Raw genomic sequence first — 23,164 nt, forward strand, 5'->3', positions numbered from 1 at the left:
CTGAGATAGAACCCAGAAGTCCTGACGGGGTCTCTCTCTGTGTACAGTTAGTAACAAAGTAAGAATATACATTAAAATTTTAAACCTAACCAGTGTCCTTTAAGTGACTTGCCACAAGATGTCAGAACATATTACTTTAGAGGTGAGTGGGTCTAATACTTATTTCTCTTTCTTTCTTTTATATAGGAATTAGATACAGTGCTAATTGCTACGTTATCTGCCAAAACCCAAGAGATTTCAAGAGCACAAGAAGCCCCTGGAATCATGGTCAAATTTCACCCACCCAAACAAAATCTGAAATGTCTCCTTTGCAGCTAAGGATTGTGGGAGGGAGGTGGAAATGATCCAGTGAGTGACAGGGGCAGGGGTGGGGCAACTGACAGGGGCAGAGGAGGGGCACAGACTTGGCTGAAGAGGTAGAGTACGGGGTGGGGTCTCGGAGGTCCAGTTACCAGAAATTAGAAAGGTGGCCAGCCAATGAATTGTACATAAATTGATTCCTCAGTTTGTCATGCTGGCACAGCGCAGTAAGATCAGAAAATGATTTGATGTCTTTTTGACTGATCAGTAAGTGATTCAAGGAAGAGAGCACAGCAAAACATCACCAGGCAGCTCTGCATGGAGCTTGAACTGAGAGCCAGAGCACAAGCAGAAAACTTCAGCTCCCTTTATGAGTAAAGAGCTGGAGCACCCTATCCCGGATCCCTTTGGTCCTCATCCCATAGATGATGGGGTTTAGCATGGGGGGCACCAGGAGGTACATGTTGGCCATGAGAACATGGAAATGCAGGAGCACATTGTGGCCAAACCGGTGTGTGAGGAAGGAGAATAGAGCTGGGATGTAAAAGGCTAAGATGACTCATAAGTGGGAGCGGCAGGTCCTGAACGTCTTGAGCCAGGCGTCCTTTGTGGGGAGGCTGAAGATGGCCCTGAGGATCTGGGTGTAGGACACAGCAATAAAAGACACATCCAGTCCAATCACAGAGACTACCACAAAGAGACCGTAGTAACTACTGACACAGATGTCAGTGCAGGCCAGCTTCACCACGGCAATGTGCTCACAATATGATTGTGGGATAATGTTAGTTGTACAATATGGCCAACTTCTCGCTAGAAAGGGATAGGGCAGTGTGAGCATGCCACTGCACAGCACCACAGCCAGGCAGATCTTGGCCACCACGGGATTTGTCAGGGTGGTGGAATGTCTCAGGGGATGGCAGATGGCCACGTAGCGATCCAAATCCATGGCCATGAAGATCCCAGACTCCATCGCTGAGAAGCAGTGAATGAAGTACATCTGGATGAGGCAGGCACTGAAATCGATCTCCCTGTAATTGAACCAGAAGATGCTCAGCGTTTTGGGCAGGATGGACGTGGACAGGACCAGGTCGGTGATGGCCAGCATGAAGAGGAAATAGTACATAGCCCCATGGAGGCTCGGCTCCCTCTTCATGATGATCAGGATGGTGAAGTTCCCCAAGATGGCTATGGCATACATGGTGCAGAAGGGGATGGAGATCCAGACATGGGCCGCCTCCAGGCCAGGAAAGCCCAACAGGATGAAGGTAGATGGGTTGGTGACATCGGTTGTGTTGGAATCTGACATGGAGTAGGGGAGATGGTGTTCAACACTGAGGTAGAATGGTGTCTCCTGTATGCACCGGATGTTCCCCTGACTTCCTGTATATGACCAGGGTCTAGGGCGATGGTTGCAGTGAAAATGCCTGGAAGGAAAGACAATGTTAATTGGAGATACTAAATGTACTGCTGGAGGCTGTGGTAATGAGTGAAGCAGATTGGTCGCTCTTCACACACTGAAAAATGATATTTTCACTATTCACAGAAATGAATTATGAACAATTGACACTAATAAGGCCAATTCTATATTTTATGGTGCTTCATGCAAAAATAATTCCTATATGTTGTGTTGTGGGAAACCTTAATAGGCAGAAACAGGAGACACGAGTGTGGATGCTGGTTATCCATCACTGTTCCTTAATGCAATGAAACCCAGGCTAGAGAGTCCATGCTGTAGGGAGTTCCCCATTCACTCGGTTGCTTAAAATCTAAGACTGGGGGTGGGGGAAATTGAGAAAACATGTACCAGAGGGAGAAACTCAGGGAAAGACCTGGAAGTTATTGGTAGCAACTAAACGGAAACACCGGCTCATTCACAGCAGTGGCCAAAACAAAGACAATGTTCAGATGCCTTAGAATGGGATAGAGAATACCCTGCTCTGGACATGCACTCAGTTTTGGTCACCCAGTCTCTATGAAGGATATAGCAGACAGAAAGGGGATTTCTGAGACAGGCAAGGAAAATGGGGGAGGCTGCCATCTGCGGACTGAAAAGTTTGGGCCTGTTTAGTTTAGAGATGAGACAAAGAAGGGGGCTTCTGATAGAGGAGAGGAAAACAAAGAATGGGACTGATTACATTGAAATGGACAAACAGAGACCAGTTCCCAACCAGTCATATCTATGGACACTTTGTGTTTCAAAAGGGCTAATTCCCCAAAGCTGAAGGAAATTATCAGCAAAACTGATTTGGAGGAAAACATTTAAGAGAAAAATGAGAACTGGGTGTTCTTTATTGGGAGAATTTATTAGATAGCTAAGAAGCAAAAATTCTGCAGTCAAGAGTGTGAACAACTTTGGCTAAAAACCCTGTTCCGTGGCAAAGTGAAGGCAGCAGTTGCGGGGCGGGGATATAAATAGATAGACACAAACACAAATAACTGGCTCTGAAATCTAGCAGAGAAAGGGAGAACAAAGCTCAATGGCTGGAAGATGAAGCCAGATAAATAACATCTGCAAATAAGGCCGGATTTCTAGCCATGAGGGTGATTAACATTTGGAACAAACTGCAGAGGGAAGTGGTGAATTCTCCAACTCTGCATGTCTGTAGATCCAGATTGGATGTTTTTCTGGAAGATCTGCTTGAGGACTTGTCTACACTTAAAATTCTACAGTGGCTCTGCCTTAGCGCTCCGGTGTAGACACTGCTTACAGCAATGGCAGGGGTTCTCGCGTCAATGTAGGTAATCCACCTCTCCAAGAGGTGGTAGCTAAGTGGATAGAAAACTTCTTCCATTGATTCCCATGCCAACTATATTGGGGTGAGGTTGATATAGCTAAATCTCTCAGGGGTGTGGATTTTTTTGCTGTTGCTGTTGCAGAAAAAAAGGAAATGTAATTTATGGAGGTATAGCATGCAAGGCAAAGGAGTACTGTGTCTAATTTTAGTCTCCAATGTATAGGAAGGACAAAGCGAATCTGGAAATGACCAGAGGTCATATGAGTGAATGCTGAAGGAACTGGGTATGTTTAGCCTGGAAAAGGGGAAATTGAGGAGGGCATGGCAGTGGTCTTCGGATACCTGAAAGGCTTCCATAAATAAGATGAAGTTGTTCACTCTTGCCACAGAGGGCAGGAGAAGAGGCCATGGGTTCAAACTACAGCAAAACAGATTTAGATTAAATCTCAGGATAAACTTCCGAACTGTACGGACAGGAAGCCAATGCAACAGAAGCCTCGGGAAATCCTGGAGGCTCCTTTATTGCAGGTTTTCTAAAGGAGGCTGGACAATCATCTGTCTTGGATGGCTTAGACACAACAAATCCTGCATCTTGGCAGGGGCTTAGATTAGCTGACCCTTGCGGTTCCTTCTCCCCCTGTAGCTCTAGGATTCTATGATATAAAATCCAGGTGTAGACCAGGCTTTAGTCAAACACAAGTTATTAGGCTCAACACGGGTAATTGAGTGAAATTTAATGCCCCATGTTATACAGGAATTCAGACTGGATGATTGAACGGTCCCTTCTGGCATTATACCCTATGAAACTATCAATAAAGAAAGTTTGTCAGGTGTTTATATTTACTCTGTCTTACAACACACAAGGAAGGGAACATTGAATTCCATTGAAAGTCTGAACAGATAACACTGAGAGTAAAAATTGTTTATATGATTGGCCTGCGGAACGACTTACCACAGATGTTACTGGAACAAAGCGTTTAGCTGAATGGGATTCACAAATGTTTTGGCCATTGATGGTGTTGCTGGTGGCACCACCATTAATTAAGGCTGTCTGACACCTTCAATTAGGAGACCTCATTTTCAGTTGCTTATAAGTTTGCCAAACTTTAAGCATTTGGACTCGAATTTCACATGCTGGGTGTCTGCTTCCAGCTGAATTGGTTTTTTTGTGTGTGTTTCCGGCATAACATTTGAGCTGACAACTCAAATGAAGCTAGGAGAAAAGATGTGTTGCCCATGTTGAAAAATTCTTATAATTGTTTGAGTGAGGAGCCCACGCAGCTCCATAGAATAATAGAATCATAGAATCTCAGGGTTGGAAGGGACCTCAGGAGGTCATCTAGTCCAACCCCCTGTTCAAAGCAGGACCAAACCCAACTAAATCATCCCAGCCAGGGCTTTGTCAAGCCTGACCTTAAAATCCTCTAAGGAAGGAGATTCCACCACCTCCCTAGGTAACCCATTCCAGTTCTTCACCACCCTACTAGTGAAAAGGTTTTTCCTAATATCCAACCTAAACCTCCCCCTCTGCAACTTGAGACCATTACTCCTTGTTCTGTCATCTTCTACCACTGAGAACAGTCTAGATCCATCCTCTTTGGAACCCCCTTTCAGGTAGTTGAAAGCAGCTATCAAATCACCCCTCATTCTTCTCTTCTGCAGGCTAAACAGTCTCAGTTCCCTCAGCCTCTCCTCATAAGTCATGTGTTCCAGCCCCCTAATAATTTTTGTTGCCCTCCGCTGGACTCTCTCCAATTTATCCACATTCTTCTTGTAGTGTGGGGCCCAAAACTGGACACAGTACTCCAGGTGAGGCCTCACCAGTGCTGAATAGAGGGTAATGATCACTTCCCTCGATCTGCTGGAAATGCCCCTACTTATACAACCCAAAATGCCATTAGCCTTCTTGGCAACAAGGGCACACTGTTGACTCATATTCAGCTTTTCGTCCACCGTAACCCCTAGGTCCTTTTCTGCGGAACTGCTGCCCAGCCATACGGTCCCTAGTCTGTAGCAGTGCATGGGATTCTTCCGTCCTAAGTGCAGGACTCTGCACTTGTCCTTGTTGAACTTCATCATATTTCTTTTGGCCCAATCCTCTAATTTATCTAGGTCCCTCTGTATCCTATCCCTACCCTCCAGCATTCAACCACTCCTCCCAGCTTAGTGTCATCTGCAAACTTGCTAAGGGTGCAGTCCACACCATCCTCCAGATCGTTAATGAAGATATTGAATAAAACCGGCCCCAGCACCGACCCTTGGGGCACCCCACTTGATACCGGCTGCCAACTAGACATGGAACCATTGATCACTACCCGTTGAGCCCGACCATCTAGCCAGTTTTCTATCCACCTTACCGTCCATTCATCCAGCCCATACTTCTTTAACTTGCTGGCAAGAATACTGTGGGAGACTGTATCAAAAGCTTTGCTAAAGTCCAGAAATAGTACATCCGCTGCTTTCCCCTCATCCACAGAGCCGGTTATCTCATCATAGAAGGCAATTAGGTTAGTCAGGCATGACTTGCCCTTGGTGAATCCATGCGGACTGTTCCTGATCACTTTCCCCTCCTTTAAGTGGTTCAGAATTGATTCCTTGAGGACCTGTTCCATGATTTTTCCAGGGACTGAGGTGAGACTGACTTGCCTGTAGTTCCCTGGATCTTCCTTCTTCCCTTTTTTAAAGATGGGCACTACATTAGCCTTTTTCCAGTCATCCGGGACCTTCCCCGATCGCCATGATTTTTCAAAGATAATGGCGAATGGCTCTGCAATCTCATCGGCCAACTCCTTTAGCACCCTCGGATGCAGCGCATCCGGCCCCATGGACTTGTGCTCGTCCAGCTTTTCTAAATAGTCCCGAACTACTTCTTTCCCCACAGAGAGCTGGTCACCTCCTCCCCATACCGTGCTGCAGAGTGCAGCTGTCTGGGAGCTGACCTTGTCTGTGAAGACAGAGGCAAAAAAAGCATTGAGTACACTAGCTTTCTCCACATCCTCTGTCACTAGGTTCCCTCCCTCATTCAGCAAGGGGCCCACACTTTCCTTGACTTTCTTCTTGTTGCTAACATATCTGAAGAAACCCTTCTTGTTACTCCTAACATGTCCGGCTAGCTGCAACTCCAAGCGTGATTTGGCCTTCCTAATTTCACACCTGCATGCCTGAGCAATACTTTTATACTCCTCCCTGGTTATTTGTCCAATCTTCCACTTCTTGTAAGCTGTTTTTTTGTGTTTAAGATGAGCAAGGATTTCACTGTTGAGCCAAGCTGGTCGCCTGCCATATTTACTTTTCTTCCTACACATCGGGATGGTTTGTTCTTGCAACCTCAATAAGGTTTTTTTAAAATACAGCCAGCTTTCCTCGACTCCTTTCCCCGTCATGTTATTCTCCCAGGGGACCTTGCCCATCAGTTCCCTGAGGGAGTCGAAGTCTGCTTTTCTGAAGTCCAGGGTCTCTGTTATACTGCTCTCCTTTCTTCCTTGTGTCAGGATCCTGAACTCGACCATCTCATGGTCACTGCCTCCCAGGTTCCCATCCACTATTGCTTCCTCTACTATTTCTTCCCTGTTTGTGAGCAACAGGTCAAGAAGAGCTTTTCCCCTAGTTGGTTCCTCCAGCACTTACACCAAGAAATTGTCCCCTACACTTTCCAGAAACTTCCTGGATTGCCTGTGCACTGCTGTATTGCTCTCCCAGCAGATATCGGGGTGATTAAAGTCACCCATGAGAACCAGGGTCTGTGATCTAGCAACTTCTGTTAGTTGCTGGAAGAAAGCCTCGTCCACCTCATCCCCCTGGTCCGGTGGTCTGTAGCAGACTCCCACCACGACATCACCCTTGTTGTTCATACTTCTAAATTTAATCCAGAGACTCTCAGGTTTTTCTGCAGTTTCATACTGGAGCTCTGAGCAGTCATACTGCTCTCTTACATACAACGCAACTCCCCCACCTTTTCTGCCCTGCCTGTCCTTCCTGAACAGTTTTTATCCATCCATGACAGTACTCCAATCATGTGAGTTATCCCACCAAGTCTCAGTTATTCCAATTACATCATAATTCCTTGACTGTGCCAGGACTTCTAGTTCTCCCTGCTTCTTCCCCAGGCTTCTTGCATTTGTGTATAGGCACTTAAGATAATTCGCTGATTGTCCCGCTTTCTCAGTCTGAGACAGGAGTCCTCCCCTCTTGTAGTCTCCTGCTTGTGCTTCCTCCCGGTATCCCACTTCCCCACTTACCTCAGGGCTTTGGTCTCCTTCCCCCGGTGAACCTAGTTTAAAGCCCTCCTCACTAGGTTAGCCAGCCTGCTTGCAAAGATGCTCTTCCCTCTCTTCGTGAGGTGGAGCCCATCTCTGCCTAGCAATCCTTCTTTTTGGAAGACCATCCCATGGTCAAAGAATCCAAACCCTTCTCTCCGACACCATCTGCGTAGCCATTCATTGATTTCCACGATTCGACGATCTCTACCCTGGTCTTTTCCTGCCACATGGAGGATAGTCAAGAACACCACTTGCGCCTCAAACTCAGTCCAGCAGCGAACAGCAGAGAGGCAAACAGAAGGAGTTTGCCTGGGATCCCTCTGAGCAGAGGTATGCTAAGTGCTGCAGTAGGGGGACTGCGCTGGTGAGTATCTGAGTGTCTGTTGGGGGGGCAGTTTGGCAGTTTGACTGTGTGCTTGATTGTTTGACTGCTTGTTTGACCAGTTTGATTTGGGAGTGCTTTGTTCCAGCTGGGCCTGACTGTTATAAAAAGGCAGTCAGCTGCGAACCAGCTGAGCAGCGAACAGCAGAGAGGCAAACAGAAGGAGTTTGCCTGGGAGGTCGCCTGGAGAGAGCTCTTAGAAGGAAGAGACCATGGATGCTGAGCAATCCGCCGTTGTGACCTGCACAGGATGCGCCATGTTTGTCTTCCTTCCACAGGATAGAAGCGACTTTGTCTGTACAAAGTGCAAGCTGATCTCCATCTTGGAAGAGAAGATTCAAGGTCTGGAGAAACGAATAACAACCCTGCGTTCCATAAAAGAAAATGAGGATTTCCTGGATAGACATCAGGATCAGCTTCGGCGGGCACAATGTTCTGAATATTCAGAGCAGGCTACGCAGCGGGGACAGAAGGCCAGCGAGGATAAGTGGCGGCATGTGACTTCCAGAAGGGGAAAGAGTACCAGAAACATCCATGTACCAGAAACACAGATACAGGTGAGCAACCGTTTTCATGTTCTCTCCACAGGTACTAGTGCAGAGAGTAGAGTGGATGATACACCTGAGGGAACAGAGCAGAAAGAGACTCCACTGATTGGAAGGCATGAGATGCACCGTCCTAGGGATGGGGGTTCCACGACCACCACTCCCAAGAGGAGGAGGAGGAGGAGGGTGGTGGTGGTTGGGGACTCTCTCCTCAGGGGGACTGAGTCATCTATCTGCCGCCCTGACGGGAAAACCGAGAGGTGTGCTGCTTGCCAGGGGCTAGGATTCACGATGTGACGGAGAGACTGCTGAGACTCATCAAGTCCTCGGATCGCTACCCCTTCCTGCTTCTCCACGTGGGCACCAATTATACGGCCAAGAATGACCTTGAGCGCATCACTGCAGACTACGTGGCTCTGGGAAGAAGGATAAAGGAGTTTGAGGTGCAAGTGGTGTTCTCGTCCATGGAGATAAAAGTCAGGTAACAGCCCCTCCCCCACCCCGCCCTTAACAACCAGAGCCCTGAAATGCAAGAGAAGGAGATGAAAGTGTCTGTGCATTAACACACAGCTGGCTCCTGAGGTTTTAACTCAGTTCTTACTCCAATGGGAGATTGGAGCAGTGAATGAAGTACAGCTGGGTGAGGCAGGCACTGAAATCTATCTCCCTCGAATTGAACCAGAAGATGCTCAGCATTTTGGGCACCATGGATGTAGACATCACCAGGTCGGTGATGGCCAGCATGCAGAGGAAATAATATATGGGGGCACGGAGGCTCCACTACCTCTTTAGAATGAACAGGATGGTAAAGTTCCCCAAGACGGCTATGGTGTACATGGTGCAGAAGGGGATGGAGATACAGACTTGGGCCATCTCCAGGCCAGGAATACCCAGCAGGATGAAGATGGAGATGTTGGTGAAGTCGGTTGTGTTAGAATCTGACATGGAGTAGGGGAGAAGGTTTCCAACTCTGAGGCAGAACGGTGTCTCTTGCATGTACTGTATGTTCCTCTGAGTTTGTGTATGTGCCCAGGCTCTAGGGTGATGGTCACAGTACCAATGTCTGAATGGAAAGGAAATGTTAATATGAGACACTACATATACAACTGCGGACTGTTCTCATTGGTGAAGGAAATTGGTCACTTCACACATTGAAAAATGACATTTTCACTATTCAGATAAATGAATGATTAACAACTGACCCTACTAATGCCAAGTCCACATTTTATGGTGCTCAAAATCTAAGAATGAAAAAGAAACAAAGCTTTGACAAAACATTAGCAGAGGGAAACATCCCAATTAGAACTCACCCCATGGAAAACACCTGAGCGCCATGGAAATAGTTGCTTATTTGTAGCCATGGCCAAAACAAAGACAATGTTCAGATGCCTAAGGAAGGGAATGGAGAATAACCTGCTCTGGACACGCGCTCAGTTGTGGACACTCGTTCTCTATATAGTGTATAGCAGGTAGAAAGGGGATTTCTGACACAGGCTATGAGAATGGGGAATGCCGCCATACACTGACAGACTATTGAGTATAGAGAAGAGACAAAGAAGGAGGCTTATGATAGATGAGAGATAAATAAAGAATGGAACTGATTACATTCAAATGGACCAACATAGAACAGTTCCCGACCAGTAATATCTATAGATACTTAGTTTCAGAGTGTTAGCTGTGCTAGTCTATATACGCAAAAACAATGAGGAGTCCTTGTGGCACCTCAGAGACTTACAAATTCATTTGGGCATAAGCTTTCATGGGCTAGAACCTACTTCATCAGATGCACGTAGTGGAAAATACAGGAGCACGTATAAATACATGAAAAGATGGGAGTTGTCTTACCGAGTATGAAGTCAGTCTAATGAGGCAATTCACTTAGTGTTTCAAAAGGGCTAATTCCCCAAAGGAGAGGCAAAAGATCAATAAAAATGATTGGGAGGAACAATTTCAAGATTAAAAATGAGAATGAAAATTGGGAGTTCTTGAGGAAGAGTTTATGAGATTGGCAAAAATTTACTATTCCACTATCAAGAAAGTAGAGAACTTTGGAAAAAAAACCTGGTTTACTGATAAAATGAAGGCAACAATTGGGGAGGGGGGGTGGAGGGGGAAAAGAACGAGATGGTAAGAAATATATAACATATGGGGAAAAGGGAAAATAGAGAGCAAATAATACAAATTGGAATGTATGAAAATTGATAAGGGATGCTAAAAACGTCAAAGAAAATTCATGCTTTGATCACAAAAAGGAGATTATTAAAGTATATTGAGAACAAAAGAAATCCTAAAAAAGGTATAGCTCAGTTCTTTGAGAGAGAAACAAAGTTTGTAAATGTTGCGGGAAAGGTAGATACCTTCAAGATATAGTTGTGTTCTGCATTCGGAAAGAAGAAGTATGAGGCCTGGTCTACACTAAAAAGGGGGTTCGAATTAGGGTACGCAAATTCAGCTATGTGAATAGCGTAGCTGAATTCGAAGTACCCTAATTCGAACTACTCACCCGTCCAGACGCGGCGGGGTCGAACTCCGCGGCTCCAAGGTCGACTCCGCCACCGCCGTTTGCAGTGGTGGAGTACCGGAGTCGACCGTGGCGCTTCCGGAGTTCGAACTATCGCGTCTAGATCAGACGCGATATTTCGAACTCCGAGAAGTCGAACTCACCGCGTCGACCGGGACGGTAAGTGTAGACGTACCCTGAGAAACATATATCACCTAAGATGATCAAATACTTTCCAGTCCATTAGAAGACAAGGATGGCGATAAACAGCATCTACAATTGAATCTTAGAGTTCCAAACACCAGAGTTACAAACTGACTGATCAAGCACATATCTCACTAGTAACCAGAAGTACACAGTGAGGCAGCCGGAGAGACAAAAGAAAAAAAAAAGGGAGGGGGAGGGAGAACAGGACAGATCTGGGTTAAACGATAAATATTCAATTTAAAAAGGGAAAGCTTTAAAAAAAAGATTTTACAAAATTAAGAAAGAATGGAAAGGCTGGTCTGGGTTTAGTTTAAACAAACATAGGAATATAATTAATGCCAGTCAACAACATGGTGTATGGAAAACATGTCTTGTCAGATAAACCCGATTTCATCCTTAAATGAGAACACACTTTTGATTGATGAAGGGAATTCTATAAATTCTTTAATTCTATAAAGTAAAATCCTAGATTGGAGCAGGTCTTAGTCACACACATGTTATGAAGCTCGGATCAAGGATAACTGGGTAAAATTTAATGGCCTGTGTTATACAGGACATCAGGCTGGAAGATCAAATGGTCCGTTCTGACTTTAAATCATATGAATCTTTCAGCAAAGAAAGTAGATCAGGCATCTGTATTTACTCTGTTTCACAACACACAAACATAGAAAATCTGAACAGCTAACACCTAATACCTATTTGGCCTGTGGAACTCATTGCCACTGACATTATTGGAGCAAACAGCTTAGCTGAATGGGACTCACAAATGGCCTTTGTAGGTGGTTCTGGGGGGGCCCCTTAGTTAAGGCTTTCTGAGAGCTTCAATTAGGAGACCTCATTTTCTTCTGTTTTTAAGTTTGCCAAACTGTAATGATTAGGACTTATATTTGCAATGCTGGATGTCTCCTCCTGGCTGAATTGTGTTTTCAATGTTTCAGGCATAACAGTTCAGCCAACATCTCAAATGAAGCTAGGAGAGGGTTGCCCACGTTCAAAAATTCTTATAATGATTCCTCAATGCTTTGCAGCAGATAAAAGTCAGGTAACGACTCCCCCCCCCCACCACACACACACACACTTTTAACAGACAAAGCCTAAAATTGCAAGAGAAGGAGGTGACAGTGTCTGTGCATGAACACACAGGTGTCTCTGGAGCTCTTTATTCAGTTCTTACTCCAAGGGAAATTTTGCCTCGGTGGGGTCTGAGCAAAATACAGAGCATGGCCTCCAAATTTGGCTTTGTATTGCACATCTACTAACACCTTTCATCATGAAGGATGCACTGTGCCACTCAAATACAGCCACCTAGGGGCGTGAGGCCATTGGCAGGGGCAGCTGGGTATCCACAGAAAGGAATGGCATTTTGGACAGTGATACGGGTCAAACTCACCCCTGTGGCGAGGGCCTGGGATGTTTAGTGGCTGTGCAGAGCGGAAAGGACAGCAGACCTATTCTCTGTCCCATCACGCCCATGTTGCTCTTGGTTTGTCCAGCAGGTGAACTCACCAGCTAGAGATGGTACCTGTGAATTGCGAAGTGGAAGTGTCTTTCTTGGGAATCCCCGTCAGGTAGCCGTGTCCTACACCTCTCTCACCTCAGCATCTGCATCAACATCCCACGCCGAGAGCTGACACAGGGCTGAATACCGTTAATAATATAGCTCTGTGCAATCCCAGTGGGGTTCACTCGGCCTCTAGGGGAGAAGTGGCATCTGGATGCAACCAGGCTGGAGACCAGAGACACTCTAGCCAATGTCTTTCTTTCCATGTCTGCGCTGCTGTGGTTTTTGTCCAGCTTTAGGAGTAAACAGTAATTAAGAGACCTTCCCAAAGGGAGATGAGAACTCTGGGGCTCTGTGCTGAGTGAGAGAGGAATTGGCTGCTCTGTGCATTTGTGTATATTTAAAAATTATAGCTAATTAAGAAGAAAACTGGGGATAATGCCTAGGCCTCCATAGAGGCTGATACCCTGTAAATGCCCAGGATGGCTTGGTAGATAGCAGACAGACAGATCTGGAGACAGATGACTGAGGGGACACACAAGCACTTTCTACAGGCACACTGGGCTATCGCTAAGACATCAAAGATGAGTAATTCTCATCAAGAACTCTTAGCATGTTGTGCAGAACCTTTCATTGATGGATCCTGAAAACTCCTAGCTAGGTAAAGTCTCTGTGAACATATGCCCATTATACAGCTAGGTAAATTCAGGCAAAGGGAGACGTGAGTTGGTGGAGGTCCCACAGAGAATGACAGTCAGAACTCATGAGTCCTGACTTACCTACTGTAGCCACCATCTCCCCTTCAGTAAATGAGTGCATGAAAACTGGGAAATGGACTCACGGTCTAGGTCCTCCAGGAAGACCTGTTCATTGGGTGGGTGTGACGAATTTCCTTGGGGTTTAACCTGGAACTGGGATACCGCTCAGCCCTCTGATATAGCTGTGACATTGCACTCTATATGATTTTAGGAAAATGTGCTAATGAGTGTGTATATAATGTAACTAGAATATGCTTCATGCAAAAGGTCTCTTGTAAGGTATCATTACAAAGCTTATAATCTACTCTGAGTGTGATCCTCCTATTTGCATGAATGTATCATTCTTGTATCTGAATCTAGAAATATGAAATATAACTCTGAGGGCTCATTGTAATTATGCAAAGTGTGGGCCATGAATGGTGGTTTGGAATCTTGATGGCTCCCATGAACCAGGACAATTGTCTGCAGATGGCTCTGTTTGCTTGTAGGCTTCCTGTCAGTCAGGCTGGGAGGAATGTAGGCTTGGGGACTCACAGGACATGTGACCATGTCACCTGGTACTGAAATCCATTTTAAACCTGATGCTTTTCCATTGAGAAGGAGGGATGGGAACCCAGAGAGGGAGGAAGGATTCCCGCCTTGTGCAAATGAGATATAAGAGGGTAGAAGAGAACAAAGGGGGCTGTCGTCATGAGAAATCCCCTCGCTACCAGCTGAGCTGGAACAAGGGCTGTAGCAGGGGAAAGGATTGTGCCCAGACTAGGAAGGCGTCCAGTCTGTGACAGAAGCTTCCTGAAACATCTCTGAGGGTGAGATTTTATCTGTATTCAGTTTTCTTACTCTATTAGGCCTAGACTTGTGTGCATCTGAGTCTTGGAGACAGGGACACTTCTTATGCTGTTTTCAGTTAAGCCTGCAGCTGATAAAGGCCCAGTATGAGGCCTGAGGCCTGAACTAAAGTAATGGACAAGACTTAGCTAAAAAGCAAAGTTAAGCTGTGAGCCAGAGGCCGGATTGTTTCACAGAAGCTGGCAAGGAAAGAGCTGATGCTGCATAAACATATATTCACCTAGCATACCGAAGTATAAACACAGCACTAGAATACACTATACTGAAACATTCCATAGATAATAAAAGGACAGGCCGACCCATCCCAATGACAGGGGCAAAAGGGTAAAATGATGGATAGAGTTGTTTTGATCGAACCAACATGTACAAGGTAGAAGGCGGCACCTAAATACATAGAGCGGTTGAACCTGGCTGCGTAGAGGGGTGACCCCTCAATACGTCAGGTGTGATGTGTAACTTGTTTGTATCTGTGTATAAGAATGCATTCCTGGGGCGGTGTCTTTGTCCGGCCGAGGGGGCAGTGGAAAGTCCCGCCACTGACTGAGCCGGTTCCATTGCCAAGAGGCACTTTCTCGTAGTATGCCCTGAGTTAGGCTAAGAAACCTACAGGGAACTGCCATTGTGTCCGAGGTCGCAATAAACCTAGTCGACGTGACTTTGCATCTTACTGGACTTTGTGGATATTGGGGGGTCTCGTTGGGTCTGCTGTGTAAGCTATCTGCGCAGAGCTGGGGCAGCACACAGAGGGAACACACGCACGCAGCCGAGTAACATCAACATTGGAGAGAGCAGAGCACCACACCGGTAGCACTCTGACAACAGGGGACATGGTTCAGACCTCGCTCTGGGTTTGTAACAGGCAGGTGTGTCTGGATCAAAGCAGACAGGGTTCTGGAGTCCCAAGCTGGCAGGGAAAATGGGTTAGAAGGAGTCTTAGCACATCAGTTGGCAGTTCCCAGGGGGGTTTCTGTGATCCAACCCATCACAGTACCAATCTGGGCTCCCTCTCACACTGTGAGGCTATGGGAAGCCACTATCCTCTCAGGTCTTGCAGTTACACAGCCAGACACAGACAGGGACACACCCAGCTGCAGGTACATGAAAGCTTTCACTAGCCACTCATGAACCAGCAATAGCGAGGCTCCAGCCAGTTCCCCCAGGTCCCCAGCGCTGTGCCGTCTTGCCCTGGTGAGAAGCCTGAGCAGTGGAAGTTTATTACCCAGTCTGCCCCTCTCTCAGTGTGGAGAGGACAATGCACCAACTCCATTTCCTGAGGACGTTTCCCTTCTGCATTTCAAACAACACTCTGCTTTAGGACTACATTTTAAGTGACTCTACGTAAGAGCGAACTGATCAAGGTTTGTTACCTCATAAATAAACAATATTACAATGTATGTTCTATACACTAGACAGGATTTGAATCAATCCGTGTCTCACCTGGTGGTACAAACATCCCCCCCAGTTTTCCATGCACAGGCTAGAAACCCCTTCAGCCTGGGATTACAGCCCCAGTTCACTCCTTGTTCCTAAGCTGTTAATAGGCGTTGAGTTGTGGGGGGAGTGAGACCATGTGGAGGGAACTTCATTTTTTAAAGCAAAAGCCCCCAGCACAATTAGTGGGAAAGTTCAGCATAAGACGGAGTCCAGTGTCACATGAGCTGGTCACATGTCCTTGCCTGCTTCGATGAGTCATAGCAGGGGCCATTACCCATATCCTGGCTAGAGTGTTCACAGGAAAGTCGGTCAGGTGCAGGTAAACTTCTTCAAAGGCCTATTGTGATTCTTAATGGGCCATTACCGTGAATGGTCCATCCACAATGTGCTGGCTAGACTGGAAGTAAACTCTATTGTGGGTGTTATCCAGGAGTAAACACATTTGAAATACTGGTACTATGTCAATATTCATAACTTTAGGTACAAAAATGATACATGCACACAAATAGGGGAACCATATTCAGCAAATCATACATTTTCCATTTAATCTTACCTGACATACCTTATATAAAACATATTATAATCATATAACCTTGGTAAATATGGGGGTGCCACGGTGCAGCTCTGGGGCACAGAACGTCACATCTCCCGCCTTAGTGTTAGACACTGATTACTGCGGAGGCAGTTTGCCCAAAACCCTTTTCAGGTTTTGACCATACAATTCCCAAGTGTTGCAAACATTGTAGTGTTACTCACAGGTCTTGTTGCAAAGTTCTGTATATCTTTTAACAGTTTGTAGAACAGCCTAGTGATCGCAAAACTCGAAAAGTGTGCCTTCTCTGCGTCGCTAGGAAACATCTCTTTGTGTCAGTGCAGCCTGGTTAACCACTGTGTTTTTCCAAAAGGAGATGGAGATATTCACCAAGGCCATGAGACATGCCTCAGTTTCCCCTCCCACACAGGAGACCAGGTTTATTGTGGTTTCTCTGCCCTGACAAGCTTTGAGCCTGTTTACAGGTGTTAGCTGAGAAGCAGTATCCCCATAAGGCTTTTTGTTTACTACCCCTAGTATGTCCAAATCTTTTCCCCAAAACTATGTGTATTACACTTGATAGGATTTAGCATCAGTGCCAAATTCTTTGTTATAAGAATAACCATTAGCTACAAACGTTGTGTCATGAGATTTCACAACAACACTAAATCTTTATTCACAAGTCTGCGTTTTGAAATATTGTTATTATATCAAGCCTTTTGCTTGGACAGTTTGGTTTGTTCAATACCCTTTGTGTCTTTCACCTTCATCCTGATCCTTAACCTGTGTTTATTTACTGGGTTTCCTTTCCCCTCAGTGTCCACTTCAGTAGGGATCTCAGTCTAAGGTCATCTTTGGCTTCTTGGTATTTCAGGGTGTGGTGAGGTAAGGATGTAAGGAGAAGTTGAATGTTGGAAAGCCCTCTGTTGTGCTGCTTCGCAACCCCAGGGTTATGCAAATGCAATAAGCCTACCCTCCCCCATCTTGTGCTCTCCCTGAGATCCCCACTCCAAGCACTGGGACCTTCCCCACCTCCATTCCCTAGAGGTTTGTGATCTGTGAACTCTGGGTTAAGAGGTGTGTTTTCTCTCAGCAGCTCTTTCACAGCTGCCTTCCACGTCTTACCAGTCCACAGCATTACTTCCTCCCCTCTATCTAATGGGTCATTAGCATTTTCATAGACAACCATTTTCAGGAGGATCGACCACCTGTCTTAAAGAGACGGGGTTAGTTTTCGCAAGCACGTCAGGAACAAAGTCCTGAAAAATTAGGACCTGGATTGAGGTAACCTTCATACCCCTCTCTCTACCCCTGAGAGGTCAGTTGTGTGACTGATCCCCTCTGGGAGGTCAGATACACAGTTCCCTCTCAAAGTCTGAGCCACAGGTTGAGTGCCTGGGTACAGAGATGCTGAACCAGACATTCTGTCCTGGGCATCCTCTCCCAAGTGACCAGTGAGGAGACATTCCTCTACTTCCCCAGCTCCTTCCCCAGTTTCCTTATCTGGGCCTTCTCCTAGGATACATAACTCTATACTCTCTAAGGTAGGATCTACCCCCTGCTTAGCCATGCAGGGCTCACAGCTAGCAGCATGGACAATTTTGTCACTGGCAGGAATTACGCCCCCTTCCTTCGTAAGGTGGTATTGCCTCCTCGTGCTTTCCCAAGACAAACCCTGGTTCCAGAGGGGAGACCAGAGGAGAGGGAAGAGATAACAGGGCTGTGGTGAAGGAACAAAGGAGCCATCCTGCATCCACTGCAGACTATTTGTCCGGCTGCAGCAGCTCCTCTCCCAGACCCAGAGCAGAGGGAGCCCCACTGTGGGCTGGGGGCAGGGAGGTGGAGATAATCCAGTGAGTGGCTGGGGATGGGGAGAAGAGCAGTGAGCAACAATGGTGGGCTTTGGAGGAAAAAGCAGAACAGAGGCAGGGCCTTGTTATAAGAAGTAAAATGGGGCAGGGCCTTGGGGGAATAGGCAGGGCAGGCCATGGCCCCGCAGAGGTCCAGCTAAAAGCAATTAGAAAGATGGGAACCCTATATTAATGAGTTGTACACAGACCGATTCCCCAGTCTGTCATGTTGACACAGCACGGTAAGGCCAAGAAAGGATTCAGTGTCACTTTGCCTGTCTAGTAAGTGATTCAGGGAAGAGGGCCCAGCACTATCTCACCAGCCAGCTCTGAACGCAGGTCGGTCTGACGCTAGAGCACCAGGATTACAATTCAGTTTTCTTTAGGAGTAAAGAGCCGGAGCAGCCTGTCCCAGATCTGTTTGGTCCTCATCCCGTAGATGATGGGGTTTAGTGTGGGGGGCACCAGGAGGCTCACGTTGCCAGTGAGAACACGGAAATGCAGGGCCACATTCAGCCCAAATCGATACGCGAGGGAGGAGAAGAGGCTTGGGATGTAAAAGGCTAAGATAGAACAGAGGTGGGAGCTGCAGGTCCCAAAAGTCTTGAGCCTGGCGTCCTTTCTGGGGAGGCTGAAGATGGCCCTGAGGATCTGGGTATAGGACACAGCAATAAAAAACATATCCAGACCCCTTACGCAGAATAGCACAAAGAGGACGTAGTAACTACTGATGTGGGTATCGGCGCAAGCCAGCTTTACCACGGCTATGTGCGTGCAGTATGTGTCGGGGATGATGTTGCTTTTACAATATGGCCACTGCCTTGTCAGGATGAGTTGGGGCAGTATGAGCATGCCACCGCGCAGCACCACGGCCAGGCCAATCTTGGCCACCACAGGGTTTGTCAGGATGGTGGAATGTCTCAGGGGGTGGCAGATGGCCACATAGCGATCCAGAGCCATGGCTACGAGAATCCCAGACTCCATCACTGTGAAGCAGTGAATGAAGTACATCTGGGTGAGGCAGGCACTGAAACTGATCTCCCTGGAACTGAACCAGAAGATGCTCAGCATTTTGGGCAGCGTGGATGTAGACAGGACCAGGTCAGTGATGGCCAGCATGCAGAGGAAATAGTACATGGGGGCACGGAGGCTCTGCTCCTTCTTCACTATGAACAGGATGGTGAAGTTTCCCAAGATGGCTATGGCGTACATAGCACAGAAGGGGATGGAGATCCAGACGTGGGCTACCTCCAGACCAGGAATGCCCAGCAGGATGAAGGTGGAGGGGTTGGTGAAGTCAGTTGCGTTGGAATCTGACATGGAGTAGGGGAGAAGGTGTCCTACCCTGAGGGAGAATGGAGTCTCCTGCATGTATTATACGTTCCTCTGATTTCCTTAATGTTCTCTGGCTCTAGGCTGATGGTCGCAGTACAAATGCCTGGATGGAGAGACAATGTTAATATGAGACACTACATGCACTATGGGGGGGCTCTTATAAAGAGTGAAAAAGAAACAAAGCTTTGTCGAAACATGTACCAGAGGGAAACATCCCCACTAGATCTCACATCATGGAAAAGACCTGGGCCCACTTACAGCAGCTAGGCTCATTCATAGCAGTGGTCAAAACAAAGACAATGTTCAGATGCCTAAGGAATGGGATGGAGAATAACTTGCTCTGGACACACACTCACTTCTGGACACTCAGTCTCTATAAAGGATACAGCCGATAGAAAGGGATTTCTGAGACAGGCTCTGAGAATGGGGGAGGCTGCCGACAGACTGAAAAGTCTGGGACGGTTTAGTTTAGAGAAGAGACCAGTAAGGGGGTATATGATAGAGGAGAGGAAAATAAAGAATAGAACTGTTTGCATTCAAATGGACAAACACAGAACGGTTCCCGACCAGTAATATCTACAGAGTCTTCGTGTTTCAAAAGGGCTATGTAGCGAGGCGATGACTCACTGGCATGGCACCTCCTGCTCGTCATCTCGGGAATTAGCTCTCCAGCATATCATAGAATCATAGAATCTCAGGGTTGGAAGGGACCTCAGGAGGTCATCTAGTCCAACCCCCTGCTCAAAGCAGGACCAAACCCAACTAAATCATCCCAGCCAGGGCTTTGTTAAGCCTGACCTTAAAAACCTCTAAGGAAGGAGATTCCACCACCTCCGTAGGAGATTCCACCACCTCCCTATGTAGCGCCTCCTCCTGGACTCTGGCCCTCGTGTCCCTTCCGGACCCCAGTGCCCCTTTACCTTGGGGTCCTGCCCCCTGGCAATGCCCCCACATTCTGGCTCTCCTCTCCCAGGGGAACCCCCAACCCTCTATCCCCACCTTGCCTCAGTGGCTACTGCCACTCATCATCCAGCCCCCGCTCCCTGGGGCAGACTGCAGTCTGTCATGGCCACTCCTCACTGGCAAGGGGGTTGGACCAGCTGCCTCTGCCTAGTCCCAAGCTGCACCTCTGTAGCCCCAGCACCTTTGTAGGTGCTCACCAAAGCCTGCAGCCTGGAGGTTTACCAGGCTGGAGCTCCCCAGAGCCCTTTGCCCTTTTCCCCTGCACTGCTCCGCTTCAGGTTCCTCGCTCCCAGGCAGCTAACCCTTCCCACGCCAGGGCTAGAGTCAGACTCTTTCAGCTCCTGGTCCCCAGCCCTCTTCTCCGAGCCAGCTGAGGCCTGATTGAGCTGCCCCAGTTGTGGTCAGTTACCCAGGTGCTTTCACTCCTTTTCCCAGCCACAGCCCTCTCCAGGGCTGCTTTTACTCTTGGCTCCCCAGGGCAGCCCTCTCCCAGGGCTGTTTTACCTCCTTCAGGGATGGAGCAGGGTGACCACCTCGCTACAGGCTAATTCCCCAAAGCAAAGGCAAAAGGTCAATAAAACTGATTGGGAGGAAACATCCTTAAATGAGAACACACTTTTGATCAATCAAGGGAACCAAGCAGATGCAATAGCGTTTGATTTCTCTGAGGCATTTTTTTCAGTGGGGGAAAAATTCAGATAAAAAAATGCACACTATACAATATCGGTAGAGCACAGGTAAAGTGGACTAAAAACTGGCTATCTGAGAGATCTCAGAAAGCTGTTGTCAATGGGCCATTGTTAGTGGATGGGATTTTTTTATGAGGTTCTGCAGGGATCCGTTCTTGGCCGAATACTATAAAATATTTTCATCAATGATCTGGAAGCAAATAGAAAAACACTGAAGATAAAATTTACAGATGACCCAAAGATTGCCATATTGGTTACAATGAGGAGGCCGGGGCGGGCACACTGATTGATCTGGAACATTTGGTGAGCTGGGCCCATGCAAACAAAATGATTTAATACAGATAAATGCAAAGGGATCCTCTCGGAACAGGGAATGCAGTCTTGATCCACAGACTAGGGCACTGCATTATGGGACACAGGGACAATGGAAAAGATTTAGGGGTCATTGTAGACACCCAAGTCATTGTGAGCTCCCAGCGTGATGCTGTGGCCAAAAGCACTGATGAGATCCTTGGATACATAAACAGGGGAGTGGTGAGTTGGAGCAGGGGAAGGATTTTACCTCTGCACTGACTGTTTCCACTCCTGAGTTCCACATTTCAGAAATGATGTTGAAAAATTGGAGAGGGTGCAGAAAAGAGCCACAAAAATTATTGGAGACTGGAGAAAATGCCGGTCAGAGAGAGTGACTTAAGGGGCTCCATTTATTCATCTTAAATACCAATAACGTACTCTTTAACCTACTGAAGAAAGGCAAAGCAAGACCAAATCACTGAAACCTGAAGCCAAAAATATTACAGTTGGAAATAAGGGCCACTCTGGGTGATTAACATTTGCAACACACTGCGAAGAGAAGTGGTGGATTCTCCAACTCCCCATGCCAGCAGATCCAGACTGGATGCTTTTCTGGCAGATCTGATCAAGGGCTCGCCTACACTTAAAAAGCTACAATGGTCATGCGCTAGTGCTTCAATGTTGACACTACTTAAATGGACGGTAGAGGATCTCCCGTCAAAGTTGTTAAACCACCTCCCCAAGAGGGGAAGCTAAGGCCATTGAAGAATTCTTCTGTTGACCTAATGCCTTCTACACCAGGGTTAACTTGATATAGCTACATCTCTCTGGGGTGTGGATTTTTTTCAGAAAAGGCAAATGCAAATCATGGGAGGTGATAATACTCATCTACTCGACATTGGTTAGGCTTCAGCTCAAGTATTGTGTCTAGCTTGGGTCACCGAAGTATAAGAAGGATGTAGAAAAACTGGAAAGGACACAGAGGCAAGCAACAACAATGATGATCAAAGGGATAGAAGGCAAGCCATACGAGCAAGGGCGGAAACAACCATCTGTGTTTGGTTTGGAAAAGAGGAGATTGATGGGGAGATGGGAGTAGTCTTTGGATACTTGAAAGGCTGCGATAAGAAAGATGGAGGAATGTTATTCTCTCTTGCTGCAGAGCACAAGACAACAGGCAGTGGGTTCAAACTCCAGCATAGCAGATTTAGATTATAAAAAATACTTTCTAACTTTAAGAACAGGAGGTCAGTGGAACAGACGCTTTGTGAGGTTGTGGAAGCTCCTTCGCTGGAGGTATCCCAAGAGTGGTGGGACGCCAATCTCTCTGGGATGGTTTAGACACAACACTTCCTACATCTCGGCAGCCGGTCAACTCCATGGTTCTATGGTTCTGTAAAGTAAAATCCTAGATTGGAGAAGGTCTTAGTCAGACACATGTTATGAAGCTTGACTCAAGGGTAACTGGGTAAAATTTAATGGCCTGTGTTATACAGGACATCAGGCTGGATGATCAAATGGTCCGTTCTGATCTTAAATAATATGAATCTTTCAGCAAAGAAAGTAGATCAGGCATTTGTATTTACTCTGTTTCACAACACACAAACAAAGGAACTTTCAATTACATTGAAAATCTGAACATCTAACACCTAATACCTATTTGGCCTGTGGAACTCATTGGTGGTTCTGGGGGGGGGCCCTTAGTTAAGGCTTTCTGAGAGCTTCAATTAGGAGACCTCATTTTCTTTTGTTTTTAAGTTTGCCAAACTGTAACAATTAGGACTTATATTTGCAATGCTGGGTGTCTCCTCCTGGCTGAATTGTGTTTCCAATGTTTCAGGCATAACGGTTCGGCCACCGTCTCAAATGAAGCTAGGAGAGCGTTACCGATGTTGAAAAATTCTAATGATTATTCCTCAATGCTTTGCAGCAGATAAAAGTCAGGTAACGACACCCCCCCCCCACCACACACACACACACTTTTAACAGACAAAGACTAAAATTGCAAGAGGAGGGGGTGCCAGTGTCTGT

At 46.7% G+C, this 23,164-nt stretch overlaps 1 pseudogene; it reads right to left on the reverse strand.

Annotated features, from left to right (window-relative positions):
• Positions 1–658: 658 nt before the first annotated feature.
• On the reverse strand, positions 659–1,606 carry LOC120401058 (annotated as a pseudogene).
• Between the last annotated feature and the right edge of the window lie 21,558 nt (positions 1,607–23,164).

Source organism: Mauremys reevesii, linkage group 1 (assembly GCF_016161935.1).
Source record: "Mauremys reevesii isolate NIE-2019 linkage group 1, ASM1616193v1, whole genome shotgun sequence".
NCBI lineage: Eukaryota > Metazoa > Chordata > Testudines > Geoemydidae > Mauremys > Mauremys reevesii.